The following is a 14,091-nucleotide window of genomic DNA, read 5'->3' as shown; positions in this document are numbered from 1 at the left end:
GAGCACAACTGCGATAAAGAGACGAGGCCCGAAGAGAAAGTTGCGCTCGGATGAAAGGTTTGAGATCACAGCAATCGCGCGCGACGGCCAACCGATTGAACCCCTCCGGACAAAGGATGCTTTTGCTGCTCAGTGCGGGGTTCTAGTTAGGGACAAGATCCCGGTCAGCGTCCACCAATGGTATAAGCCTAAGAAGGAAGACCCTGAGGTGTCTTATGTCAATGATATGCAGAAAGATGATCTTTGGACTGAGCTAAAGGCAAATTTCACCCTACCGCCAGAGGAGGATCCGGAGAAGCCAGTTATAGAGCAATTAATCAAGTCTCATGCTCTTAAGAAGATGGCAGACCTATTCAGGAGGTGGAAGAATGAGCTGAAAACGTTTGTCGACAAAGAAGAGACACCAGAATTCATCGGCCGGTATGAGAAGATCAGAGATCACTGGCCCGCATTTGTGGCCCACAAGACATCGGAAAAGAGTAAGAAGATGTCAGCGACAAACAAGAAGGATGCTGCGAAGAAGAAGCTTCACCATCGCACGGGGTCAGGTGGCTACCTCAAAGCCAGGCCTAAGTGGGCCAAGTCTGAGAGGGATCTGCTTGATAAAGGGATCGAACCAGAGACAATGAACTGGCCAGACCGTTGCCGGACTTGGTTCTTCGGGGCTGGCGGAACCTTGGACCCTGTATCAGGGAGGTGTCGTTGGACAGACGAGCAACTTGCAATACCCGTTAAGAAGCTTAAGCACAATATCGATGCAGCGCAGCAAGGGACGTTCGTTCCAGACAGAGAGAACGACGAGCTCACAATGGCCCTCGGGAATCCTGAACACCCTGGACGGACACGAGGCACGCCAGGCTCCGTTCCGTGGAAGGCTGGTTTTCCGGACGCGGGCGGTTACAAAACCCAGGAGAGGAGGAAAAAAGTGGAGCAGATCCAAATTCAGAAGCTGCATGAAAGGGTTCAAGCGCTAGAGGAACGAGACGGCAATCGAGATGCCGAAACTGCCCCCCAAGCTACACCGCCATCTCAGCGGAGAAGCAGCGTGGCTTCCACCGAGCTGCCTCAGCTGGAGCATGCGGCTCCTGCTAGCTACCCCGTGGATGCTATCACGGAGTCTCAACATTGCCACCTTATGGCGGAATGGCAGAACTTGAAAGTCAAGGCGGCTGTTGGCTCTGTTTTACCTACTGAACCCGGCGCAACCTACCACTGCCGGCCGATTCCAGAAGGATATGCTAGGGTGATGGTGGATGAAATAACGGAGGGATTTGAGGACCTCCAGCTTGACCACCTTACCGGTGAAGGGGAGACTCGGCTGGGTTTAGCTCTGAAGACTCCATGCCTATGGCGGAAGGAGCTCATCAAGCTTCCGAACTCGACGGCTCCGGCGAGTAAGGGCACTCCGCCTCCTCCTCCGCCTCCTCCTCCGGCGAGTGATCAGGGCACTCAGCCTCCTTCTCCGGTGCGTGGCGGCACTCCGCCTCCTTCTCCGCCAGCGCCAGCGCGCTAGAGCAGCCAGCCTCCTCCTTCTCCGCCTCGTCAGCAAGGGCGGAAGAGACCTGCCGCCACTGCGGCTGCTTCGGCGCGTCGTAGTCCTTCTCCTCCGCCTCGTAAGCAAGGAAAGAAGACAGCCGCAGCCGCTCCGTCTGCTCTGCCGGCGTCTAGCAGTACAGCTGCCAGAGGCGGGAGGCAATACAGATTCGGTCCTTCTCTGAAGACTATAGAGAAGTTACCATATGAGAGGACCGAGGAGGAGAACGCGAAGATCGTGCGAGCCGAAGTGAAGAACTTCTTTGAAGGGGTGAAAGCAAAGAAACATCCACCTCCGGAGGAGAAGGTAGATCCGGTGAAAGCAAAGCGCACTCTGGCTGCCCTGACAAAACCACCAAAGTCTCCGCCGAGAGGCAACTATGAGCGCGTTCTTGCAAAGGCATATGCCGAAGCGGAGCGGTCGGGAAGTACTGTCAGTGATAAAAGGATGAAAGAACGACGAGCTGGGAAAAAAATTGCCCAGCTCGGCGAACAAGCGAACCAATCGTGCCCCCCGCTCAAGGTGTCAAAAGACATCGTCGCTAATGATCCGGGTATGGTGCCCGGTTATAGCAATCTTGGAGATTACCTGCCCGACGATGTACATTATGAAATCATGGAGGTGGACGAACACAAATACCATTACGGGAAGCCTCTCGTCAAAGATGTCAGATCTCTAAGCACGATGATGCGAAGACTACATGATTGGTACATGAAAACCTGCAGAGAGTCTGATGGGATGAGTACTTTGATGCTGAGAGTTAAACCGGAGCATGACCTCGTTGGAATTGAACTGCTGAATGTTCCATTTAAGGATTTCTTCCAGTTTTACAATCAAAAGTCCCTCGATAAAACAACGATCACTTGCTACTGTCTGTAAGTAGTACTACTTCTGTCATTAAGTCTCTCTATATAAGTCAGCTCTTTCATTGCATGTATTTATACTTATCCTCACTATATTATGCAGATTGAAGATCGCCGAATTGAAGAAAAGACAAATCGGTGATATTCGGTTCATTAACACAAATCTCAAAGATGCATATACGGTTGAAAAAAATCCCAAAGAAGCCGAGGCCAACTTGCTACAATCGTTGGTATTAAATCAAAACAAAGATATAATACTCTTTCCTTACAACTTCAAGTGAGTGTTACTGTCTTGTGCATATTCGGTTTCCCTTATTAGTCCAGGTTATGGTAATGTAATTGATGACTTATGCATGCATGCGCAGCTTCCACTATATTCTCCTAGAGATTAAGCTTGAGCCGGGAGTAGTAACCGTCTTAGACTCGAGACGAAAAGATCCCCAGGACTATGCGAACATGACTCAAATGCTCCAGAAGTAAGTTAAATCGATCATTATCCACCATATATATCAGCAACTTTGTTCATTTCCTGATATCAAGTAATTGTTTTCTTTGTCTGGCAGGGTTTGGAGAAAATTCACCTCCAAAGCTCTGGGACTCCCGAAGAAGCTGCAATTTAGACACCCGAAAGTAAGTACCATAGTAGCATGTTCCGCGCATCTCCTAGTGATTCAAGCGCTAGTTTCATCAATACCATTTAGCATGCTTGCTTATCAGTTTGATTGACCTCTATTTCTTGTAAAGTGGTTGTGGCAGGAACCCGGGAATAATTACTGTGGATACTACGTTTGCGAGTCCATCCGCCACACGACCTGTGAGCGGGGCTACACTGAAGAACAATATGAAGTGCGTAAGCAATAATATTCACAATTTTATTTTATTACCATCATTTGTGTTGAGTTTCATTTATTCATATATATATATATATATATATATATATATATATATATATATATATATATGTATTGACCCCCTTTTTCAAATTAGATCTTTCGGATGCGGGATGAACTCCTAGCAGAACATCGTATGCGAGCAATTCAAGAGGAATTGGCGGCATTCTTCTTTGACCACGTGATCACTGAAAACGGAGAATACTATGTGGACCTTGTGTTCCTACAATATAATTAGGAGATTGTATTGTAAGAGATAATTATTGTATATATGTAGCCGGTAGTGTCGGATAGATATACGAGAACTTGTTGTTCGACCAATATCTCGGAGAAGGAGAGGTGGTCGATATCACTTCTCTCTGTATGCATATGTTCATGACGATCTTCTGTTTCCTTCATTTGATTACTAGCTAGCGCGTCGACCAAGCACAGAGATAAGAGAGGACAATTCTCTCTATTAATTAGCTAGCTAACACAATATATGAAACACCTAAATTAACCCCCCAAAACCCCTAAACCACCCCCTTTCAAAAAAACAAAAACCTCAGCTCCTGCCAGGTGCTGACGCGTGGATGCCTATTGGTCCCGGTTGGTGACACCAACCGGGACAAAAGGCCCTCCTGCCTGGGCTCCCCGCACCGGCCACGTGGACGGCCTTTAGTCCCGGTTCGTGTAAGAACCGGGACTAAAGGGCTAGGTCATTAGTAACGACCCTTTAGTCCCGGTTCCAGAACCGGCATAAAGGCCCTTATGAACCGGGGTAAAAGCCCCTTTTCCTACTAGTGTGGGTGTTGCAATGCTTGGCGTCCGCTCAGCTTACTATCAAAATCTGTCATGCCATTGTTGCATGTCCACATCAATAAGCATCATCAAGCTTCAGCTCCACGCCGGGCTCATTCCGAGGCGATTCGGTGTGATTCTTGGGCATCTGTTGTTACTGCTCCCACAGGCTCACCAACCGCAAGTGATTTGGCCATGCAGTATGGTCTTGCTGCACAAGTCAAGTTGATGCGCTTTGAACTACAAGATTTGGCTTCATTTCAACTGAAGGAGGCGGTCTAGCCTCTGCGTGATGTCGCTGAACATATGGATGGTTGTCTGATTCGGTTTGGGAGCTTTTTGGAGCGTGCGGAGATTGCTCTGGATAAGATCGATGTTGCTTTGGATTTGAAGGGAAAAACCTACTATGACGGATACTACTAAATTGTGGTATTTGGGAGAGGAAGCAAAAAGAGAAAAATTGTGTACGGTGACCCAGCAAAAGCTTCATGCAATTGCGAGTCACTTGGTCGGAATTGACATCTCACATGGAGCGATTCTTGGTTACTGGTAAAAAATACATTGATAGGCATGCTCTTATTCAGGAGACATTGGGCAAGTATTTGGTGAACAGAAGCCATCGCTACGACTTGGTTTTGAATGCCATATAATGAAGGGGTACTCCGGGGCGGAAGAAACCCATCGCGCGATCATCGCAATAGAATGTGGGGTTTTATGGATGATCCCGAGGCGCCAAGGGCGAACAAAGCATGACGGGGCCCGGCCTACTTCGAGGGGGTCTTCTCGGGCTCATGCTCTAAGGTTGTTTGTAATGGATAGTATCATAAGTTAGATCATGCGTATGATACTACCTCCCTAGTGTATCATATATTAGTATCATAGATGACATTATTTATTGTCATGCATTACACATAATAGCATAACATTTATTATGATACGGTATCATGATATGATACTCAACCCTCTTCTTTATTTAATTGTACGCAACCTCATCAAAATTACTTAGTTAGCATGCATGATACTAGTTATGATACTACCACTACGACTAACCTATGGCAACCAGTCTCTGAAGGGACCGAGCACATGTAGGATGTAGTCTCTAGTAATGATCAGATATACTTCAGAACAGGTTGATAGGCCATAGTCGTCCAGTGATGGATCTGGCTTGAAACCTTACATGTCGCTCGGGGACTTTGCTAGATGACCATGCTCTGCACCACGGGACAGTGATGGTTGCGTTCATTTTGTTATGCAGAGGTCTGATATATGCTCAGCACACCTGTATCATCTTGATATAACGATGGAATGAAAGTGTCATTTATCGAAAAAGAAACTATTGAGAATTACTTTGTTTCCTTCCCTGGAAGAAATACCGAGCTCATTTTGTACTTGTTAATTAGCAAACTGCCCAATACATAATGAGAAAAGGGTTTGTCTAGGACACATCTAGATGTGACATAGTTATGTCACATCTAACCTCATGTCCACTATGTTTGTGGTCTACTTTTTTTGTCCCAACTTTTTTTTATTCCTTGTTGCTGCCTTGTTTGTGGGAGGTTAGATGTGACATCCTTACGAAACATCTAGATGTGAATTAGACAAACTGATCAGGAAATATATCATGCAAATTATACACGTAAGACTTGACTGGATGTATTGAAAAATTAATTTTATTCCGACTTGGAAGGATCAAGGAAAAAACTACCATATATATGCACATCGGCTAGTCAAATGAAGGAAAATTCCGCCATGATAGTTAGACCATCTGCATACCAGTAGCTGTTTATGTAGAATATAAAGACCTAGTAGCTAGTTAGAGAGCTATTGCATTAACTCCCAAAAGACTTTACCTAAGAAAACTCTCAAACGACTTGTGCTAATTTAAGTGGCATGATCAACGAATTACACTCGACCAGACTCTTGCGAGACATTCACACATTGAGTGGATTCGTTCGTACATATCGTGTTGTTTTCTAGTAATATATATTTTTGTGCATTTTTCATTAACATATATAGTTTGGGCAGATACATGTTTTTTAGGTGAACTACTGCGGATATTATTTTTTTGCGGGTTGAACTACTGCGGATACGAGCCAGCCTGAACCATGTACAAGCGGACCACAACATATGTCACTTGACAGGAAAATAGTATATTTGCTCTATGTTTAGCCATGTTCAGGGAATTGAACTTTAGGTGTGCATTACTTAGGGGTAGAAACAACATCTGAATCTACTTTCGAATAATTATCCATTTACTGTGCGTATGTAGCTAGGTTACTCTCGCCTTTTGGTCTGTTTGGACATCATCCAGTTTCACTTATTTCCATCTGAACTGCTGTTCTGCTGGATCTGTCTGCTCCGGACACCTCCACGTCCGCCGCGCCCGGATCCGTCCTCCTACGCATCAGTCGCGCCAGGATCCAGCCCTGGCCCTGCTCTCTCCTCCTCCCATGCACGCCGTTGCCTCCGCCATTGCGAGCGGTGTGAGATGCGGGCATGAGTTGCGGCTGTCTGTGAAGCCTCCACCGGCGGCCGCCGCCGCTCGCCGCTTCCCCGGCCCCCCACCAACTCAGGTTGCTCCTCCGACCGCCGCTGCTCGTTCTCCCCGCAGACATGGGCTCCGATCTGAAGCTCCCGGCGCCCCCACCACCGCAGCTCCAGCCATTGCCGGCAGCTCCTCTGCAGCTCCAGACTCCGATGCGTACACCGCACCTCGATGAGCCCGGCCATGTGGTCACCCCCGTGCTCCTGCCCGCTGGGATATCAAACCTCCTGGAGTGCCCGAGTCTGCTTGACCCAGCCAGTGGCATCGAGGATGAGTTGGCCCGCGTTCATCGGCCTCTTTCGTTGGCCTCAATGGCCGACAAGGACACCGACGAGGACAGTGAAGAGGAGCTGGCCCCCCAAACGCCGCAAGCTGCCATCAAGACTGTTGACTCCAGCAGATTGTGTGTGCAACACGAGGCGGATTCAGGAGGGGGTTGGCAAGAGGTGCTGCCACGACGTGGTCTGTGTCGTTCGAACTCGCCAATTCCGGCGTTTGCTCCCCGTGCCATCCCCGCTTGGCTCAAAGGTAGATGCTGCAGATGTCTCGTTCCTGGGCATCGAGCCGCTGATTGCAGAGATCCGTTTCGCTGCTCCCGCTGCCTCGAGAACGGTCATCGGTCACGTGGGTGTCGCAATGCTTGGCGTCCGCTCAGCTTACTGTCAAAATCTGTCATGCCGTTGCTGCCTGTCCACATCAATAAGCGTCATCAAGCTTCAGCTCCACGCCGGGCTCATTCCGAGGCGATTCGGTGTGATTCTTGGACATCTGTTGTTGCTGCTCCCACGGGCTCACCAACCCCAAGTGATTTGGCCATGCAATATGGTCTTGCTGCACAAGTCAAGTTGATGCGCTCTGAACTACAAGATTTGGCTTCATTTCAACTGAAGGAGGCGGTCCAGCCTCTGCGTGATGTCGCTGAACATATGGATGGTTGTCTGATTCGGTTTGGGAGCTTTTTGGAGCGTGCGGAGATTGCTCTGGATAAGATCTATGTTGCTTTGGATTTGAAGGGAAAAAAACCTACTATGACGGATACTGACGTTGACTTTGCTGATGAGAGGGTTGCGGAGCTCTACGGCCGCTTCTCCCCTCATGCTAGGGCCAGTTCACCGCCGTTGCCTGCCCAGCCCTCGGCGCCTGCTACCTCCATGGGTGACGCCACAACCGTGGTAATGGCTCCGGTGATGCAGATTATGCCCGTGCTTCAACAAATGGAACCTGTTTCGCCGCTACTAGGGGAACATCTTCAAGGTGGTTCGCTCGTGCCCTCGGTTGTGGCTTTGACTCCCGCTCCAACCACTCCGGATCCTAGCCAAGCATCTTTATATGAACAGAACTGTTGTCTTGATTCTAGTGTCATGCACTCGCCGAAGCCCATCGGACTCATGGTTCCTGTGGGTGAGGATATTGTTGTGGCCGATGTGGTGGTGCCTAATCCTGGGCCCCTCTTCGCCGCCAAGCTTTGTGATTTTCTCGCAGAATTGGATGCTGTAAAATCTGGAAAGACGATTGGATGTCTCTTGAAGGAGAAAGCATTGAGGGACAAATGCAAGAAAGGTGGTATTAATCCTCGACCTGGCATCCTCAAGGAGAAATCTAGCAGGACCAAAAGTAAGAAGGATGGTGCAAAAGGGAATTCATTAGTTGTTCCATGATGAATCAGATTTCTGGTCTGCAAGCGAGGGCTTGGTGGTGTACGTTGACTTTATCGATGTGTTTTTTTCAAGTTGCAACGACTCAATGGGGTTTTCTTTGTGATGTTGAGACCCATGTGTTGGGAAGTGACATTAAAATTGTGTTGGGTGTGTTTGTCGTCGTGCCTATGTGGTCGTGTGTCTACATGATTTGGGAGTAGTTGGCATGCTTGTATGTGTGTCCTTGTTCAATTTTCTTGAGCATGTTTGTAACGGTTTTTGCCCAGTTTTCCATAAATTAACTGGGCAACTCTCTTCTTTTTAATTAATGGATGAGGCAATACTTTTTCCTCCATTTCAAAAAAAATATAAATAGTAATGGAATCCAGCTCCCATTTGGTAGGCATATGCAAAAAAAAAAAATCCCTGTAACTCTGAACTGCTTATGTGATATTTGTATAGACTGGGCAAAAATCCTGGTCAAATTGAAGATTTAATGACAGTGGCACTCGTATGAATTTATGCATGTATACATCTGTCTAATTAATCAGTTTTGTAAATAGATAATATATAAATATTTCCTCAAGAGATGTCATGATCGTCCTAATTAAATGCAATTTCTAGGTTTTTTCCATGCGTAAGCCTATAACAAGCGAACTTTTTTCAAGCATTTGGCAATCCACAGGCCACAGCTCAAACTTGCTGAACACGCCTAGTTAGGGATCAAGGCCTCTCTTACTCCAAACAACATGCCGCCCAAGTCGAAGGGTGAGCTAGCTAGTTAACCTCCAGCTATCATAGTTTCGTTCATTAACCAATTAAATTAAAGTTTATATCTTTTTATTGCCACGCAGCGTCGAGTAATAAAGGTCCTATGCCTGGACTGGAAACTTATGCGCAAGGATCTCATCGACTCTATCTTCATCGCAGCCTCTCCAAATTTGGCCTTATGTTACATTGAAAAGCATAACCGGTCTCGTAACATCTTCATCACATGCATGAATGCAAACTGATTGATTTTCATATCCATGTAGTACTAGTGTTTGATTGATTTTCATATCCGTGTAGTACTAGTGTTTGATTGATTGATATTGCCGTGCAGGGAAACCACCAGCGCCTGTGCCCCCCCCCCCCCCCCCCCCCCCCCCGCGCCGAAAAGGAGCCGCCTGGGAGCGAACCGGCGCTAGATTGGCGCGTCGGGGCGATTTTGTTCCCAGTCTTCGGCCCACAGGTCGCCGCGGGCTCGGCGATATTCCGTACAATTTATGCAAACTCGGCGATTTTGGCACGAACTCAGTGAAACTTCATTGAAATTTGTACAAAAAACATGAAAACATGCAAACTACGCCTAACTACGCCTAGCCGCCGCCGCCGCCGTCTACATGCCGAGAAGCCTGTAGAAGCGGGTGTAGTGGCCGCCGTCGCCATCGTCGTCGTCGCGCGCCTCGCCTGTGCCGCCGCCGTCCCTGCTGCAGCCCTGGCCAGGGTCGCCGACACGCGGTGGGGTGCTGGACGGCCCGTCCTCGTCCTCCTCGTCGCTGTCGAGGACGATGACGCCGCCCAACTCGCGCCCGCGGCGCCGGGCCTGGAGCTCCGCGTACGCCCGGTGGTGGCGGCGCACCTGCTCCCGGACGTAGTCCTTCATTGCCCACTTGAGGACGGACTCGTCGTCGGGGGGTCGACGTGCTCCGGCTTCACGGGGAGCAGCCCCGGCTCGGGCTTCGGCCAGACCAGGCGGAGGGAGCGCGGGGAGGGCCGGGCACCCTCGTTGATGATGAGGGCGCCATTGCGGGTGCGGCGCCCGAGAGGCGTCTCCTCCGGCTCGGGCTTGACGGGGAGGAGAGCCGGCGAGCCGGAGCCCGACGACGAGGACGACCCCGGCTCCATCCGCATGCAGCGTCCAGGAGCTGCCACGGTGGCGAGAGAAGGACGGCCACGGCAGGTACTCGAGGCGCGGCACGTTGCCGGTCTCGATGTGGTCGAGGACGGCCTCGAGGGTGCGGCCTGGCACGCCCCACCACTCGCGCTACCTGTCGGCGTTGAGGCGGCCGCGCGGGGATGACACCGTTGGCGGAGGCGATCTGCTCCTCGCAGCGACGCTCGAAGTACGTGGAACATAGGGCGTGGCTGTCGGCGGCGTAGCGCGGCTCGTTCCGCTGCTCCTCCGTGAGGGACGAGCGGATGCCGGCGATCTCGGCCCGCCGCACCGCCCTTTCGGGCACCGGTGGCACCGGGACACCGCCGGCGCTCAGCCTCCACGCCCCCGGCACTCGCATGTCCGGGGGCGCCGGGTACTCGGCCTCGTAGAGGAGGCGCGCCTCCGGCTCTTGGAGATGAAGGCGGCCGAAGCCGTTCGCCGCCGCGCCGTCGCCTGGGAACCTCTCGGCCATCTGTTCGTCGACGGGAAGGGGGGGAGAGTGGTGTTTTCTGCGCCGGAAAGGGGGGAAATGAGAGATGTGGTGTTCACCGGCGGGGAGGTCGCCTTTTATAGCCGCAGCGGGGGCAGCGAGAGGCTGTATGCCGAGCAGGCTGCATGCCGAGCGACGCGTGGCGGGAGAGGGCGGGACGCGCGTCGCAGTATCTTCATTGCGGCGCCCGTGAGGCATCAATGGAGGCTGACTGGCGCGGCAGCCTTCGCATTGATTCCCGCGGGAACCGAGGTGATGAGGGCGACGAAGCGGCGTCTCGCTGACTCGGCGGGCCCATCATCGTTCGCGCCAAAATCGCTCGCCCCGGCGCCCCCCCCCCCCCCCAGCGAGCTGGGTTCGGCCTGGGTCCGCCGGCGCCAGTTTCGGCCCAAACCGGCAAAAAAGGGCTCCTGGGGGCGCGACTGGGCTGATTTTTGGACGCCGGCGCAGAAAAATCACGCGAGAGGCCTGTTGATGGCGCGGCAGGAGATGCTCTAATGGTTAGTAGTACTCCAGCATTCGAGATTACATTACTTTAGTCTCTAAGTAAGAGTAGCTGCTGAGCTAACGTCGTGTGCATGCATGCATGCACCATCGTCGATGTCGGCCTACCTTTTTGATCCAGCTTCTTTTCGTCGTCCTCCAAAAGATTTCTGTTGCACTTTCTCTTGACATGACCAATTGTCGTCTCTTGTGCGTTCGCATGCGTGCCGAAAAGAAGAAAGATAAAGCACTAAGGAACAAGCCGGATAAAAATGGTAGATATATATATTCGTCTGCATATAATTCATGTGGCGCTGCAGAAACCTGATGTACAGAAATTTTATTTTAATTTCAGGCAAGGATACAAGTACTTCCAATTAATCGGCAAATTGAGGATCCAGTTATAAAGTAAATTCTCTTGTTTGGATTGATCGATGCCGAAGAAGAATGATATGAGAATCTATTGCAGACTTGCTAGTATTTATTAATAAATGTTAAGAGGTGGAAAGGAAATATGGATCAATCTATTGCATGTTAGTAGTTTGTACGTGCTTGCTTGGTGCATTTGTACACTGTCCTAAGTTCATATGTTGGTACTGTATTCACATGTATTCATGAAATGGGATTATGTTGAGTTTTATCTTGTTTTTTGGCATGGAGTTTATTTTATCCTCATTTTTTTGTTAAAACCTGTGAATTTTATCTTGAGCGGTGTCAGTCTGGATCTTTCACAAACTCTGCATAACATGAATAAAAATTCTATCACATCATGAGTTCTCACGAATTGAATATACTTTCTGGAATTTTATGTAATTAACTAGGCAATTACGTGCAAAAAAAGGCAATTGCCTCATGCATTGCAATAGAGGCTTGAACATCAGACACAATAGCCATGATTGACCTGTAGTTTTATCATTAATATGATTGTGTGGGAGACAAAAAGACTTCAATTGCTGCTTGAACCATCACTTATTGGCTTAGCAAAGAAAACATGATTTTATTTGTTAAGCCAATATGATGTGGGGCAAGTTGAGATTGTTTTCAGGACAACCAGTGAGGAAAACCCAATGATGGAGGGGGAAATCAAACATGAGAGGGGTGGGAGGGGAGGGGATGCCCAGAGGTCCAGCGAAGGAAGGAGCAAAAGAGGGAACACTATACAAAATAATATAAGGTTTTTTAGGTTGGAAAATATGTTGGTGGGCACCGGTTACCAGTAGTAGCAGTCAAAATAATGCCCTGAATTATTCAATCAAATTTTAAATTTTGACAAAATTTGATCTCTTTCTTTCAATCTAAGCAAACTTTGCCAAAATTGGTGGGGGTATGGGAGGTGGCCTGTAGAGCCGGACCAGGAAAATCACCCAAGAAAAGAAACCCATGAGTAATACCACAACAAATTACTTCACAATGTTGGCATATATTCTGTCGGTTTTGGTGCCTTTCTAATATATAATCGCAATCTTTTACTATGATGAATATACCATAAGTGCAATGTTTACACATTTTGCACTAGTGCAAGTCTAACTCATTTTCCACTAATTCACTTGTCCATATTTATTTATTGACACTACTACTTTAGTATTTGTCCCATATCCGGTGAAAAATAATTTTCTCTTTATAAAGGTCGTTTTTATTAACACGAAATGTGACATTAAGGGGATACTACACATGATGGGCAACCAGGAGTTGGTCGCCGTCAGTCTCCCAAGAGAAGATGCAGGGCGAAAACTCAATGGGAGAGTTAACCACTAGGGCCTTGTAAAGGATATTAACATTAATGTTTGTTACCTTTCTACTATATAATCCCAATCTTTTACTGTGATGAATATACCATATAGTTGCAATGGTTACACATTTTACACTAGTGCATGTCTAACTCATTTTTCGCTAATTCACTTTCCTATATTTCTTATTGACACTACTACTTTAGTATTTGTCATATATATGTAAAAAGACATTTTTCTTGATAAAGAGTGCTTTTATTAACTGAAAATGTAGCATTACGGGGACGCTATGCATGATGCATGGACAACCACCTGGCCTCTGCAGTCTCCATAACTACTCCCTGCGTTCTAAAATAGATGATTCAACTTTGTACTAATTTTAGTGCAAAGTTAGTATAAAGTCAGGTCATCTATTTTGGAACGGAGGGAGTACGATGGAAAGCACATTATGGTTGAAAATTCACTTACCATATATACCAGTAGCATGACAGAAACTGCGTGTTTCCGATCCAGCGTCCCATTGTGCATGTAACATTTAATCCAACTAGCTAGTGCAGTTCATTAAAAACGACCCTGCTAGCGGTAACTCGTGGGCTGCTGCTGCACGCTGGCCACAATCGGAGCGACACTTGCTATGCCATTTATGGATGGGGGGACAAGCGGGTGCAGGCGTTCTGAGATCGAGCGCAGGTGGCCAAGAGCGACCCGGCTAACTATGTCATGGTCGTCAAACGCTTAGTTTTGTTAGAATAAGCCACGGGGTGTGGTGTGGTTGACCTCGTCAGGCGCGCTTGGTGCGCGCGGGACGTGTGGGACGCACCGCACTGGTGCGGTCGGACTAGTCGGGCGCGTCGGTCCACGCGGGACGTGCGGGACGTAGCGTGTGTATTTCATGTGAGCTAGCTAGACGGACGTGCATGCATGTATTCCCTTCGTCCGAAAATACTTGTCATCAAAATGGATGAAAAGGGAAGTATCTAAAACTAAAATACGTCTAGATACATTCATTTTTATTTTTTTTGATGACAAATATTTTCGGATGAAGAGAGTATTACTTAAGCCGTAGTCAGGTTGTTACGTCGCTGCTGCACTACAAAGCCGGGGCAAGAAAAACGCTGCTGCACTCCCTAATGGCTGTTCATGTTTGTTGGTGCGGTTGTGGCTAGTTGAGCAAGAAAAACGCTGCTTTGCAGCGGGGCGTTGGTCGCCACAAAACCACCTGTG

Source organism: Aegilops tauschii, chromosome 1 (assembly GCF_002575655.3).
Source record: "Aegilops tauschii subsp. strangulata cultivar AL8/78 chromosome 1, Aet v6.0, whole genome shotgun sequence".
Classification (NCBI taxonomy): Eukaryota; Viridiplantae; Streptophyta; class Magnoliopsida; order Poales; family Poaceae; genus Aegilops; species Aegilops tauschii.
The sequence above is the reverse complement of the archived record's forward strand: the minus strand, read 5'-3'. Positions refer to the sequence as shown.